The 15002-nt window shown below is 44.7% G+C and overlaps 1 protein-coding gene across 3 annotated transcripts in view; it reads right to left on the bottom strand.

The window, feature by feature from the left end:
• Positions 1 to 13569, bottom strand: part of ARHGAP29 (Rho GTPase activating protein 29) — a 205482-nt gene extending 191913 nt beyond the window's left edge. For all 3 annotated transcript variants that reach the window (XM_089677292.1, XM_089677293.1, XM_089677294.1), the window contains exon 1: positions 13415 to 13569. The gene's annotated coding sequence lies outside the window, so the exon portion shown is untranslated. The remainder of the gene's footprint in view (positions 1 to 13414) is intronic.
• Positions 13570 to 15002: the final 1433 nt, after the last annotated feature.

Raw genomic sequence — 15002 nt, 5'->3', positions numbered from 1 at the left:
TAGAAGTGCCGATGATGTCACCAGTGCATGTACACGGCCGAAGCTCCCTTCCTGTATGCATGGGAGTGACGACATTGCAGCTTGGTGCCACGTGTGATGCATACTAGCACATTATGCTCTTAACCTGCAGGGAGAAGAGTTTTTAGAATTTTTTTAGGGTGGTTTAATACTGCTAAGTGGTATTAAAAACTCTTCTGCCATAAATGTTTCCTTCGGCCTGTCATCTGTAATGTACACAGAGGAACGCAAGCACAACTCAAAGTGATGTGACTCATGTGTGGGAATCATGTCATGGAGGCTTGGCCATTCAAGTGGCTGAATGCTGCAGACCCAGAAGCAAGACCAAGTGAAGATGAAAACACCCCTGCACTGACAGCACAGCACTGGAGGTCTTCCTTTGACAGGTAGGTCTGTCATAATGTGCTATTTATTAAAAGGTTGCAATGGGCCAGAAGAAAAAACAAAAAACACAAGTTTACTACCACTTTAACCACTTCCCCTCCGCCCTATAGCAGAAGTACTGCTACAGGTGCTGAGCAAAAATCAAACCCAGTATATTTTTACTATAAAACATGTCCAGTTAAAAAATTTTGTAATTTGTCATTCACGTTCCATATATATATATATATATATGGAACGTGAATGACAAATTACAAAATTTTTTTTAACTGGACATGTTTTATAGTAATAAGTAAAAATATACTGGGTTTTTTTTTCAGAATTGTCGGTCTTTTTTTGTTTATAGCACGAAAAATAAAAAAATGCACGGGTGATCAAATGCCACTAAAAAGAAAGCTCTATTTGTGGGGGGGGAGAGAAGGACATTAATGTAATTTATGTACAGCATTGCATGAACGCACAATTGTCAGTTAAAGTAAAGTGCCGTATCACAAAAAAAAGGTCAGGAAGGGGGGTATATCCTCTGGAGGGCGAGTGGTTAATGCCTAAGTTTGGTTTAAACATTTTTTTTTTAAATCAGCGCAAATGACAGTACTTTCATTCAATGCAAAGTGTCCCTCACGCTGCTAGATGCTCTAAGTTGAAGTGCCAAATCCTCTGACACCACCCCCTACCCTCACAGCTGTAATCGTCTGATGCTGAGGGGGTTGATGTAATCAGCAAGACCTGTCACACCGACTATACCCACCCTTCCCTCCATTCATAGAAGCTGTACTATACTTTCCATCAATCATCCTCTATGAACAGAGGATGGAGGGATAAGGGAAATGCCAGCCTCTTTCATTCATAGATTGTTTTTCTTTGATGAGAAGAAAGGGTGGACATAAGCAGCACTCTTGATAAGTACCTGAAACAGTCCCAGCTGATAATGACATGGGGGGGGGGGGGGGATGTGGGGACTTTGGATTTCAAGTAACCCTAGGTTCACACCTAAGCGTTTTCTGCAGCATTTTGCAGCAACGCAGTAGTCCATTTAACATGATTTCTTATGGGACATGTTCACATCTCCGAGTTTTCACCCAGTGCGTCTTTTTGGAAAGGGTCAGGGACTTTTTTGAACGCAAAAAGTAGCGTTTTTCGTTTATAGACTTCAATGGAAACGCTGCAGAAAAGCATGTAGTGCATCTTTACTGCGTTTTGAATCTGCCTAGAAACAAAAAAAGAAAAAAAAAAGTCAAAACGCAGGTGCAAAACCACAATGCAGAAATGGGTCAAACCATGTGTGAACCTAGCCTACGAAAGTAGCCAGAAGCACAAGGGACACTTTTCATGGAATGAAGGTAATGTCCCTTGTAAGCATTTTTTTTTTTATTTTAACTTGGGTTTTAAAGGCTCACCGTTTTTTGTTTTTTTTTGTTACTTCATGCATTCTATGCATAACAGGTAAAAAACCTACAGGGTGTAGCAGCGCCTCCTGCTCGTCTAATACTCAACTAAGCCTCACTGCAATTCAGCAGTGTGCATGAGAGCCTCAGCTCTCCAGGGACTCTCCCTCCTCACTTGCTGACACAATGGCTCCCACTGCTTTCAATCACAGCCAGTGTGCCAACGAGGAGAGAGAGAGGGGGGAGGCAGGGCTAATTTTAAGCGGTGTGTGAATGGAGCTTGCTTGGGTGCCCCATAACAAGCCATTTGCTGTGGCGGCACTTGGCAGAAGGGAGAAGCTAGGAGCACTGGCGAGAATAGGAGGACTGCGGCTGCTCTGTGCAAAACCACTGCACAGAGCAAGTAACGTGGTTTTTTTTTACTTTTTAAAACTTACCTTTAATATTACTTTAAGTCTGTGTTAAAGCTTTATGAACTGAGTCTAATATATTTTATCTACACCCAACCATAGGCCTCATGCATACCGGTTGTTATAAAAATGCCAGTAGTGTTAGCTGTAGAATGCTGCAGTAAAAACGTGAGGTTTTTTGCATTAGCTTCTGTCAATATTTTTCAGTGTTTGTTTTTTTTAGCAAAGTTATACTCACAAAATCTTCAGGCTCAAAAATGCTCATAAACACCGGGTAGCTGTGTTTTTTTTTTTTTTTTTTTTAGAGTTTTTCAGCTTTTAATCAGCATTAGAGCATTTTTACAGCTGAAAACCTCCTCTAAAAACCCACTAGTTCTGGGGGTTTTTTCCAGCCAGAAAACGCTCCTGCCAGAAAACCGCTGATTAAAGCCTATGTGTGCATGAACATATAGGATAACATGCTGAGGAGTTTACTAGCTGTAGAAAAAATATGCCAAAAGCTAAAAACAGCAGCTGTAAGGGCTCATTCACACTTGACTGTTTTACCAATGCTTGCCAAACGCCCCTATAGCTTTGGTCCAGGGTTTGCGGAGCGTTTTTTAACGCTCGGCAAACGACGCATGCGCAGTTTAGCGGCGTTGCTAGGCGTTTCCGAGCATTAAAAACGCCCCACAAACGCCTATAATGAAGTTTGAATGGTGTTACCGCTCCGCAACCGCGTCGCAACTGCACCGCAAACACCGGCTGGGTGTTTGCGGAGCGGCACCATAGACTAGAATAGGAGGCTTCAATGCCTCCTGACTCGACCAGAGGCGCCTGTTTTGCCGCGACGCTAACGCACCCGTTAGAACACCACCATATGCTGCAATGTGCAGAATTGTCTGAGGCGTTTGGGAAGCGGTAAAAATGCTTCCCAAACGCCTCTCTGCCGTCTGCACACAACGCTAGTGTGAACGTAGCCTAAAAACGTCCGGTGTGCATGAGGACTAGTAATTCACTGAGTTATTTTACTGGCTGGAGTAAAAGAAAACAGACACATTTCTTCTATACATTAGTTTTGCTTTTCATTTTATTTTATTTTGCTGACCTTCCTATAAATCACACTGTTACACCTCCAAGAATATAAAATAAATGTGCTGTGTAGATATAGAAGGAAGACCATCACATTGTTGTGATGTGAATTTCCACTGACTACATACAGAATACTATCAGAAATTCTGTAGACAGAGGATTATGATGCCATTGTAGGCTCATACATAGTCCTTCACTGGGGTTTCCACCTGACAAAAACACGAATCAGCAAGAGGGTGGGAAATTTCCAAAGATGGGGAGAAATGAACACATTACAGTGACTGTGAAGCCTCCTTCATACAGAGTTGCTTCATCTGTTTACTAACCACTGCTTAATGGAGAGGGGTTAGCTGTGCACATTGCAGCAAGAGTTTAAAGGAAATTACGCAGGAGATGCAGTATGAAATCCCTTTATAGTGGAGAACAGAAATCAAGATAAAAATATGTTAGCGATTCAAAAATCCTTAATTATTAACAGACACCACCAATAGAACAACATTTCAAAAGCAAACACAGCAAATGCTACTCAGTGTTCTGACATTGCAAATGCAATAGGGTATTAAAAAAAAACAAAAAGGAAAAAAAAAAAAAAAGTATCTGAAGGTTACAACTGTCAATAAGTGAACAACAGAACCATATAATGATTATTAAACATCTGTCATACTTAATAATACTTTAATAAATTTTACCTACAGGTAAGGTGATAACAAAGCTTACATGTTGATAAAATTTATCTCTCTCTTAAACGTGCTCCGTTTAGGAGATACTGACCCGTTTTGATATTCGGCACATGCGCACTGAAGGAGCGGCATACACACGCCATTCCTTCATAGCACTGTGCCGTGGCCCAGGACTCCTGCGCACATCATGAGTGACGACATCGCGGCTCGGCCAGTCAGCCAGCCAGAGGAAGGAAGATCGGGTGAGGATGGAAGCCCTGTGACAGCGCTCTGCTGGAGGGCTTCATTTCGAGGCAAGTCCTTCATAATGTGCTAGTATGCAATGCACACCAGCACATTATGCCTTTACCTTGCAGGGTTTGTTTATTTTTATTTTTTTTTAAAACAGTTTACTACTACTTTAAAACAATGCAAATAGAACAAATAAACACAAAAATAACAAAATACACTAATAAGTGCTTTATAAATTACAATTTTTATTTGGCTACAGTCTAAAATTCTGGATTTAAAAGGAAATTGTAGTGTTTTTCTCTTTCTTGGACGTACAGCACGTGTAAAAGATCAAAAACTCATATAAACACACTTTACGTTACACTTTAATGTGTTATGCTAAAAATGCTGAGGGTTTAGAACTACTTTAAGGATTTATGTACACGCCCCTACCCTGAGTGCCAGCTGTGGAAAACTGCAAATCGCGGCAAAAACGCGGTACCACAGTTGCACGTTTTCAAGCAGTCGGTGGTCAAACTATTCCTATCCTGAACGTGATTCTTCTGCGGTCAGATGAGGGAAGTTTAACCTCACCTAAACGTGGCAGCTCCTAAACTCTGCTAAAAGCCTATGTGTACATGGACCCATAGGCTTTTATGGAGTAGAGCGTAGGAGCTTTGGCAAAAAAAAAAAAAAGATAAAAAAACAAAACTTGAGTTTAGGAGCTGCTCCTGTACATGAAGCCTAAGGTGGAACTACACTGCATCTGAATGCCACAAACAAAAAACACGCTATTTCATTTATTTTTAATATTCAAAACAAACTCACCAATCTATACATGTCTCCATGCTTTGTTTTGCTGAGAAATCAGAAAAACACCCCCTAGCATTTCTGGCCAGGGCCATCTTGAGTAAGGGCAGATGACTCATGTAGCATTTACTTCCTGGAATCCCTCTACCCCTATTTCAGGCATGCAGGCAGGAGGGTGTGCGTAGCTGAGAAAACCCCCTCTTCCCCTCCTGGGATGTATGACATCATTTGCCTAGGTCTGGAAACCAGGAAGTAACTGAAGGAATGTTAAAATAAAAAAAAAAAAAAAAAAGTTACAAACGTCAATGTAATATAGTTGCCTATCTATATGCTAATGCTAACAGAATACGGATTTAAAATAGTCAATGTTGAGAGAGACAAGTTCTGCTATAAAGAGGTAGTAAACCACAGATAAAAATAAATAAAAAAAATAAATAAACCCTGCAAGGTAATTTATTTTAGGTATTTATATATCACTGTCAATTTACTCAGCTCTTTACATATATATTGTACATTCACATCAGTCCCTAACCCTTTAAGGGGCGTACAATCTAAGGTCCCTAACTTACATTCATACATACATACACATACTAGGGCCAATTTGGACAGGAATCAATTAACCTACCAGAATGTCTTCGGAGTGTGGGAGGAAACCTACACAGGCACAGGGAGAACATGCAAACTCCAGGCAGGTGGTGCCGTGGTTGGGATTCAAACCAACGACCCTAGTACTGCCAGGCGGAAGTGCTAACAATTTAGCCACTGTGTTGCCCGTAATGTCAAAGTGTGCTATTATGCATCACATACTAGCACATTATGAAGGACTTGCCTTAAAACTAAGCCATCCAGTGCTGCGCTGTCCACGCTGCAGAGGCTTCCATCTTCACCCGTTCTTCCTTCTGGGTTCATGAGCTCTGGCGGTCTGACTGGCCAAGCTCCTGCGTATGTGTACCGTGCCACAGCACAGTACCCTGAAGGAACAGCACGGGTATGCCGTTTCATCAGAGCGCATGCACATGCGCCTGCTCTAAAAAAAAAAAAAAAAAACACCACAAAAAAAACCCAAAAAAAAACAGTGAATATCTTCTAAACAGTGCACGTTTAGGAGATATTCATTTTACCTATATGTAAGATTTATTATAAGCTTTCCTGTAGGTAAAAGTTAAGTTTACTACCACTTTCGGAGTTCCACTCAACTGTCAAAAAAAAAAAAAAAAAAAGTCGGCAGCTACAAAAACTGTAGCTGCTGACTTTTAAAAACCAGCCACTTACCTGTCCCTTGGTCCTGTGGTGTTTCTCCCGCAGCCCGTTTCACCGGCCATCCTGTATTCCAGGAGGTTGGCATGTTCAGTGTGGGCAGCTGGCTGTGATAGATTGCAGCTTCACAGCTGGGTACCCACTGCGCATGCGCGAGGACCGCTGCGCTTCATGAATGGTCCTGTAGTCTTCTGGGACCTGTCACGTGTCCCAAAAGACTACAGGGAGGGAGGGAGGACGCCTTCCGCTTCCGATAGCCTAGGCGATTGGACAGGAAGTGGGTACCTGTCAAATTCGGGTACCTGACCCCCCCACCCAGGTGCCAATCCTTAATGGGGAGCAGTCCTTAAAGTGCAACTTCCCCTTTTGGGTGGAGCTCCGCTTTAAGCTGGCCATGCAATAGAATCTTGTTTCAGGTACGTAATGTGCTATTTTGGAATGGTTAATGAGGTCAAACCAACATTGTTTCTGACTGCAATGATAAGAACTTGAAGGAGCAGGACAGATATTTTTTTCTCAAATGAATGAATTCCTAATAGCGAATGTGGCAACATACTTACATTCCAAAATCGAATGTAAAAAGAAAACCAAACTTTGAAGTACATTCAAATGACATTCAACAAGAAACAGTCTACTTACTGATTGGAAATTTCATACAATTGCTTGCTCAAAAATGTATAAAAGTCTATAGCTTTACTGTTAATATAAAAATTAAGGAAGACGTTTAAATCATTGTTATGTACACCCTGTTCCTTATTATGATGCAAATTCTATTTAAGTGTCACAAAGATGAAATATTTTGTTGTTCAGTTTAACTCATGGATGGCATTGTGTGTCAGGGCTCTTTTGATCACTGAAAACAATCTCGGACACCTGTGATAATTAGATTGGCCGGTGAGCCCAATTTAAGGAAAAACTACTAAAGGAGGGTGTTCCACATTATTAAGCAGAGCACCATTTTCAAGCAATATGGGGAAGAAAAAGGATCTCTCTGCCGCCGAAAAGAGTGAAATAGTTCAAGGCCTTGGATGAGGTATGAAAACATTAGATATTTCACGAAAACTTAAGCGTGATCATTGCACTATTAAGAGATTTGTGGCTGATTCAGAGCACAGACGGGTTTGTGCAGATAAAGGCACATTGAGGAAGATTTCTGCCAGATCCATGCATCGGATCAAGAGAGCAGCTGCTAAAATACCATTACATAGCAGCAAACAGATATTTGAAGCTGCTGGTGCCTCTGGAGTCCCACGGACATCAAGGTTTAGAGTCCTCCAGAGTCTTGCAACTGTGCATAAACCTTCTATTCGGCCACCAATAACCAATGCTCACAAGCAGAAACGGCTGCATTGGGCAGAAAAATACATGAAGACTAATTTTCAAACAGTCCTGTTCACTGATGAGTGCCGTGCAACTCTGGATGGTCCAGATGGATGGAGTAGTGGATGGTTGGTGGACGGCCACCCTGTTCCAACAAGGCTGCGATGTCAGCAAGGTGGTGGTGGAGTCATGTTTTGGGCCATAATCATGGGAACAGAGCTGTTCGGCTCCTTTAGGGTCCCCGAAGGTGTAAAGATGACCTCTGCAAAGTATGTGGAGTTTATGACTGACCACTTTCTTCCCTGGTACAGAAGGAAGAACTATGCTTTCCGTAATAATATCATCTTCATGCATGACAATGCACCATCTCATGCGGCAAAGAATACCTCTGCATCAATGGCTGCTATGGGGATAAAAGGAGAGAAAGTCATGTTGTGGCCTCCATCCTCCCCTGACCTCAATCCTATTGAGAACCTTTGAAGCATCCTCAAGCAAAAGATCTATGAGGGTGGGAGGCAGTTTACATCCAAACAGCAGCTCTGAGAGGCTATTCTGACATCTTGCAAACAAATTCAAGCAGAAACTGTCCAAAAACTCACAAGTTCAATGGATGCAAGACTTGTGAAGCTGCTATCAAATAAGGGGTCCTATGTTACAATGTAACGTGACCTGTTAAAATGTTTAAAAAGTTAAGATGTTGTTAAAAGTTTGACTGAAATAGCTTTTGATTTCAGTAAATATGCTGCAAACACAACAAATGACAATTTTCAGTTCTTTACAACCTATAAAGTGTTTTGAAACTTACTGTGTGTAATAATTTGGAACATTGCATTGTAAGTTTTGTATGTTTAAAAAAATACTGTTATCATTAGGAGGTTTGTTCAATAAAATGTGAATTGTACTCTTAATAGATGATAACATGAGAATTATGCTGACTGTTATTTACATCAATTATTTAGGTAAATGAGAAAAATATCATTTGCATAATAATTTGGAACAGGCTGTATATGGGGAAGCTTTTCCTATACGTTTATCTCACCGATTAGTGAAAACAACAGAATAAAAGCAGCAATGATTGGTTCTCAGGGACCATGTGATCTAGGCTGCCAAGGTAGAGAGCTGAATGACAGCAGTTTTTTTTTCTGAAACAATTAGTTTTTACATAAACTGGTGTGATTTAAAAATGCTGACATGTGCCCAACTAATTCAGGTTTAGTGCAAGTTTTAATGACAGGCCCACTTTCACATGTAATATTATGATTTGTGCATTCAGAAAGGTGGATTCTGTCACTGGCAACACCAATACAAAACTACCAAGGGTTCTCACTATACCTTCCACAGAGCCATCAATCTTCGATCTCACAAGTACAATGGATGCAAATAGTTGTGAGAAAGCCGCAATGTTTGCCCAGAAGGCCTGCAGGCTCTCCGTCACCAGCAATGCATCACATACCAGAACAATATATGGAGCCCACCAAACAGGACTGATCGCTGCACCTTTATTTACGGTACTTCTGTAGGAATACATATCGATAGCTACCAAGTATTGCTCATTTATTTTACACCGCTACAAAATGCCAGAATATTCTACACTTTCACTGACACCATTGACCATAATTACCTTAGTTACACATACTGTATATACAGCATTTACTACAGCCATTTTTTATAAACAAAGCAAAACTCTAGTCAAAAACACCAAAATAAAAATGACTAGCTCATTCAAAATAAACAATACCAGCTTCTGCTGCAATATTTCCACCTGCATTTTCTTTGTGCCACTAGATGTCCTCAGGCTGATGACCAGAACATTCAACCCACTTTCTCTGAGCCCAGGTCATACTGGACCAGTTCCTGCCTGTGACTGGACAATAACAGAAAAAGCACGCCAGTGACAAGCTCATATCTCCATCACTGTAAGAGGCTGATATCTGGTCAACTTCATGTATTTACAGTGCTTACATGTACAAAATACATATATTTCTGTATTTATGAATACAGAGCTGCATTAATTTGTGTCTTTAATATCTGTTCAGAGATCAGATTTAACCTGCCAGTAAGCTTCAAAATGAAGGAAACTGGAGCACTTGGAAAAAGAAATACAAAAACAATGTTACGAGGTCAATGTCAATCTCTTGAACCACATACCTTGCCCCTCTACCATGTAACCTAGTGGAGGAGATACTATAGAACCAGTATAGCTCAGAATACATTTCCTATTCTGCAGTATTAGAATCTGCCTCCCAATACCTTATTAACCATTATAAAAGCCTTAAAGTGTTACTAAACCCACAACAGTAAAATCAGTCTGTATATGTATTGAGCATGCTTGTTATACTCACTGTGGAACTTAAGGGGTTAATCTGCTGCACTGTGTAAAAAGGCTGTTTGATCCTGACTTCTCTGCTCCTCCTCTTGTTCAAATGTCTAGGTCTCATCTCCTGATAAGACAGACTGAACCGTAGCCATTCTGCACATGCTCAGTTTAGTGTGTATTGCTAGGTGTTTTTTTTTCTTGGGAGAGTGCACAGGGCCAAATAGCACTAGCCAGACAGAGTTCAGAGGTTCTGCATCCTCCTAGAGCAAAATGAAAACTCCTACAAGCTGTAACAAGTAGTCTGCTGAACACTGATGGAAGTCATAAGACTGCTCTAACTACTGATGAGAAAAGTTATTTAGCAGTTTATATTTACTAAAAAAAATTTAATTTCCAGGTTGTGTGTACTGTGGGAGACCAGATATAGTGAATGCCGGGTCCTGGGTTTAGTAACACTTTAAACGATTTAATCTGCATCCTAATACTGTAGTCTATTACTGCTCCAATGACCCCTTGTATATTATCAGACGTAGCTCATTTTGTAAAGCGCTGCGCAAACTGTTGGCGCTATATAAATCCTGTATAATAATAATAATGACCCCCCAATATACTATCAGATCTAATGCCTTAACTACAATGTTTTTCACTAACCTCCGTCTAGCCAATGCACTATTTCCATTGGTTGATTTGGACAATCACACAGCATGGTTTTTAACACCAAAGGGATAAGCACTTGCATGTGTCAAAAGGCTCTAGTTGCAAGCAGAAGTTTTCCTTTTGTGGGATAAATGGGGAGCCATTTTTCCATTTATCAAGCCACATTGAGAAGTCAGCCAAGTATACATGTCCTGTGGGTTACAAAGAATATTCAGTCTCTGACACAACCCGCAGATCACCTATAGCCCCTCATCTACCGTCAGTCTAAACATTACAACCCTGCTCTGTGATTGGCTATTATGAATTCCAGCAGATCCTTGGTGTCACAGATAAGGTGTTAAAGGGTAAGTAAGCCACATTTTTATTCTTAGTTTCATATAGAATATAATTGGGTTAGAACCCGTTATATTTTTGTGTGTGTCTGGATCCCTGCTTGGGGAGATTCACATTCATCTTCAGTCTTCATGACCAATGTCCCCAATACTGAGGGATAGCAAAGTCAAGAAGAGAAAATCTAGCAATGTGATCACTTGTTCTGGTGACGATTATCTAAGAGTGGATTATTTCTTTGCATTTTAAAGTTCTCCTCTAACTTACTGCTTTGCCTCTTGGACAAAAAAGAAAAGACACACACACACACACACACACACACACACACACACACACACACACACACACACACACACACACACACACACACACACACACACACACACACACACACACACACACACACACACACACACACACACACACACACACACACACACACACACACACGGCTTAATAACCCTTCACAGAGTTTAATAGGTCAGTCAATTGAAACACACACCTTGCAACCTGGTGGAACAAGGTACAATACCACCTATGTGCCAAAACTGTAAAATCAGACCCGGGCAACCAACATTCTCCATTTATTAAGGTACTACAAGTCCCTGAAAGATCCACCAATTCATATTGACACTTTTTCAGCAGATGGAGGACCAGCCATGTCTGTGACGGTTCTCATTTCTCCAGGTCATGGTATATCTGGTAGTAATTGGCCACATTCATCTGGACTTGTCCAGTAATGTTGATGATGTTTTGTAGCTTCTCCAACCCACCTGTTCTTCAGTTCTCAGCATCGGAGGAGACATGTTCCTGAAAAAGTGACGGAAGCTACAAAAGATCTTGCACATTACAGGACACAGTAGTTGAACATGACCATCTACTGCTGGAGGACCATTCATTGCTCTCTGGGTACATACAGATTTTTCCAGTTGGTTTCAGTTGATCATTTAGCCAATCTTACAATGGCCGCACGTGAATGTCACCTGGTGTGGCAAAGGCGGTTGCCATACACAACCTAATGGAAACTAATGACCGGGATGTTTAGGACCTCCCTGCAGTTCCATGGCCAGTTCTTTTTATTGGAGATCTGACACTTTTCCTTATGACAGGTACTAATTGATCCTTTCCTATAGGGTTGGAGATTCTAAACTTTATAATCGAAGAGCCCAAACAAAAACCAGTGACCATCCTAAGACCCAGCATAGCAAACCTAACCACATCTACTACAGGGTCATCATATGACCCATCACAAGCCATGTTCAGGGGAAATTGCTATGGAAGGCTCTTGACCAGGTGAGTGGAGAGATCCCAGAACACCAATGGAAGGCTCCTGCCAAGGTTAGTGGGGAGACCCCAGGAGCTCTACGGAAGGCTCCTGGTCAGGTGAGTGGGGAGACCCCAGGAGCTCTACGGAAGGCTCCTGGTCAGGTGAGTGGGGAGACCCCAGGAGCTCTACGGAAGGCTCCTGGTCAGGTGAGTGGGGAGACCCCAGGAGCTCTACGGAAGGCTCCTGGTCAGGTGAGCGGGGAGATCCAAGAGATCTACAGAAAATCTCCTGGCCAGGTGAGCGGGGAGATCCCAGGAGATCTACGGAAAGGCTCCTAGCCAGGTGAGCGGGGAGATCCCAGGAGATCTACGGAAAGGCTCCTGGCCAGGTGAGCGGGGAGATCCCAGGAGATCTACGGAAAGGCTCCTGGCCAGGTGAGCGGGGAGATCCCAGGAGATCTACGGAAAGGCTCCTGGCCAGGTGAGCGGGGAGATCCCAGGAGATCTACGGAAAGGCTCCTGGCCAGGTGAGCGGGGAGATCCCAGGAGATCTACGGAAAGGCTCCTGGCCAGGTGAGCGGGGAGATCCCAGGAGATCTACGGAAAGGCTCCTGGCCAGGTGAGCGGGGAGATCCCAGGAGATCTACGGAAAGGCTCCTGGCCAGGTGAGCGGGGAGATCCCAGGAGATCTACGGAAAGGCTCCTGGCCAGGTGAGCGGGGAGATCCCAGGAGATCTACGGAAAGGCTCCTGGCCAGGTGAGCGGGGAGATCCCAGGAGATCTACGGAAAGGCTCCTGGCCAGGTGAGCGGGGAGATCCCAGGAGATCTACGGAAAGGCTCCTGGCCAGGTGAGCGGGGAGATCCCAGGAGATCTACGGAAAGGCTCCTGGCCAGGTGAGCGGGGAGATCCCAGGAGATCTACGGAAAGGCTCCTGGCCAGGTGAGCGGGGAGATCCCAGGAGATCTACGGAAAGGCTCCTGGCCAGGTGAGCGGGGAGATCCCAGGAGATCTACGGAAAGGCTCCTGGCCAGGTGAGCGGGGAGATCCCAGGAGCTCTATGGAAGGTCCACCAGCCTGGATGTCAGGAGCAACCTCCACCATCTATTGGAGGACCCTCAATATGTCATTGTAACCAACCACTGCCCAATAAAAGGTAGGTAGGCAGGTGGTTGGTTGGTTGGTTAGCCACACATCTGGAACGTACACCGTCATGTCATCACCCAGGAAACTCTCACAGGGCCACAAAAACTGCAAGCAAGGTCCAGACCCCCGAGCTGGCTGTGAGCAATCACGGCATTACCTAAAGAGCAGAGCTGCAGCATCCCTCCGAGGCCTCCGGTACCTCCACGCCGCTCTCAGCCCCCCAGAGCTCCCGTAACGGTTCCAATAGAGAAAAAGCAATCCAAAACCGACACCAGGCAGCCACCTCACAACACCTCCTCTGCCTGACTGGCGCCGCTACTCCTCTCCGCTCCACACTGCCGCCTCAAACCCGCCCATATTCGCCACATACACGCCCTATCCTAGCCTACTGTGTGGACCGTCCTGACCAACCACGCCCACTCTCAGGCAGGGTTAGCGTTAATAGTCACGCTCACACAGGTCAGACCCGCCCCTCCGCTGTGCTCCAAACTTTGGTCCCCGCCTACATTCCACAAGTGCCTTTTAGACCAACGAGCCCGCCTACTTTCTGTATAACCACGCCCACTTAGGCAAGTTCTGGTGGTATGGCTGGAAACAGGTGGTCGGAGCTCAGAATGTCCGCAGAGCGGAGAGTCACTGAGGCTGGAAGAAAGGAGAGGGGAGAGCAAAGAGTCACACGTACCGGGGAGAGAAGAGCAAAGCGTCACACATACCGGGGGAGAGGAGAGCACAGAGCTACACATACCGGGGGAGGGAGAGGAGAGCAAAGAGTCACACGTACCGGGGAGAGGAGAGCAAAGAGTCACATGTACCGGGGGAGAGGAGAGCACAGAGCCACACGTACCGGGGGAGAGGAGAGCACAGAGCCACACGTACCGGGGGAGGGAGAGGAGAGCAAAGAGCCACACTTACCGGGGGAGGGAGAGGAGAGCAAAGAGCCACACTTACCGGGGGAGGGAGAGGAGAGCACAGAGCTACACATACCGGGGGAAATGAGAGCACAGAGCTACAGATCCCGGGGGGAGAGGAGAGCTACAGATCCCGGGGGAGAGGAGAGGAAAGCACAGAGCTACAGATCCAGGGGGGAGAAGGGTGGAAAGCACAGAGCTACAGATCCCGGGGGAGAGGAGAGCAAAGCACAGAGCTACAGATCCCGGGGGAGAGGAGAGCACAGAGCTACAGATCCCGGGGGAGAGGAGAGCACAGAGCTACAGATCCCGGGGGGAGAGGAGAGCACAGAGCTACAGATCCCGGGGGGAGAGGAGAGCTTAGAGCTACAGATCCCGGGGGGAGAAGAGAGCCCAGAGCTACAGATCCTGGGGGGGTGAGGAGGGCACAGGGCTATGAGGGGGGGGCGGTGAGAGGAGAGTACAGATCGAGGGGGAGAAAGGCACAGAACTACAGATCGGGTGGAGGAGAGCACAGTAAAGACCCCACAGGGAGAGGAGAGCACAGAGCTACAGATCCCGGGGGAGAGGAGAGCAGAGCACAGAGCTACAGATCTCCGGGGGGAGAGGAGAGCTTAGAGGTACAGATCCCCAGGGGGAGAGGAGAGCTTAGAGCTACAGATCCCCGGGGGGGAGAGGAGAGCTTAGAGCTACAGATCCCGGGGGGAGAGGAGAGCTTAGAGCTACAGATCATGGGGGGAGAGGAGAGCACAGAGCTACAGATCCCGGGGGGAGAGGAGATAGCTACAGATCCCGGGGGGAGAGGAGAGGAAAGCACAGAGCTACAGACCCCGGGGG

The sequence above is a fragment of the Staurois parvus genome, unplaced genomic scaffold (genome assembly GCF_062004578.1).
Source record: "Staurois parvus isolate SC_StPar_1 unplaced genomic scaffold, SC_StPar_1.0 ptg000183l, whole genome shotgun sequence".
In the NCBI taxonomy this organism is placed as follows: domain Eukaryota; kingdom Metazoa; phylum Chordata; class Amphibia; order Anura; family Ranidae; genus Staurois; species Staurois parvus.
This window is presented reverse-complemented; position numbering and strand designations above follow the sequence as displayed.